This window comes from Dermacentor andersoni, chromosome 4, assembly GCF_023375885.2.
Source record: "Dermacentor andersoni chromosome 4, qqDerAnde1_hic_scaffold, whole genome shotgun sequence".
NCBI lineage: Eukaryota > Metazoa > Arthropoda > Arachnida > Ixodida > Ixodidae > Dermacentor > Dermacentor andersoni.
Window position 1 is genome coordinate 91,225,778 of NC_092817.1, and position 1,028 is coordinate 91,226,805.

General features: G+C 50.1%; 1 pseudogene; it reads left to right on the forward strand.

The window, feature by feature from the left end:
• Window positions 1–620: 620 nt before the first annotated feature.
• Window positions 621–801, forward strand: LOC126537216 (U2 spliceosomal RNA; annotated as a pseudogene).
• Window positions 802–1,028: the final 227 nt, after the last annotated feature.

The following is a 1,028-nucleotide window of genomic DNA, read 5'->3' on the forward strand; positions in this document are numbered from 1 at the left end:
CAAAGGGCCTTTCCCAGCTATACCAAGCTGGTTCGTCAAAGGGCCAGCCGTATCTGAACCAGGTACCGCAGACGTGAAAGAGATGCATTTACGTTATAAAAAATATCAATGCCATTCCACTCTGTGAAGGTAGATGACCAGCGAAGCTGTGTATGTGGCCCCTTAATGGCGTACTGTCCAATGCCGAGCGTCAAACGCTGTACGCACATTAACGGTAGGCGAGGCGCGACTAGTAGCTCCTCCACGATGTTGAGCTTCGGAAGATGATGAGGCAAAACGCGGCACGACACATTTTATTAACGAATCCCGGCACGTAGGAAGACACGCACCTCACCGCACTCCGAGGGCACACACTGCTTCACCGTATAGCCAAGGCGATCGTGCGTTGGTCGACGTCCCACAGTGCAGTAATGGTTGTTAGGTCACTCGAAAACCACAAGCATGCCCACACTAAATTGGTTCCCCACAAATTTCCTCTGATATCTGGCCGTTGCTCCTGTGAAACGTGATACTATAGCCTCCGAGATCCACCGCGGCGCGCGCGTGGGTAAATCTCGGAGGCCATGGTGATATGCAAGCGCTTGGAACTCCGAGAAAGAGAGGGCGGTGCGAACGTTGACATGGCCGACGGGGGGTCAAAGTGTAGTATCTGTTCGCATCAGCTTAATATCTGATACGGGTTGTATTTGGACACAATATATTGAATGTATGCTTGCAAGTTGGCGGAGGGCTTAAAGCGTGCTTCACCTCCGCCGCGGAACGGCCCAATTTTTCACTATCTTCGGGATTGACCCACGTATGGGGAGAAATTCTCGATCTATACGGCTCGATAGACGCACGCAGTTTTTTCTAGAACCTAGCCACATGCAGCTTCGCGGTAAAACCCTACGACCTCCACCCGGAAAATTAACTTTAAAGAACTGATACTTCTTCGCGCTCATAAAAATAAGTATCGGTTTCGGCTTTATTTCCATATTCGTTCGACGTTGCATATCCGACACAGGCATATATGATGACGTCATTGCGTT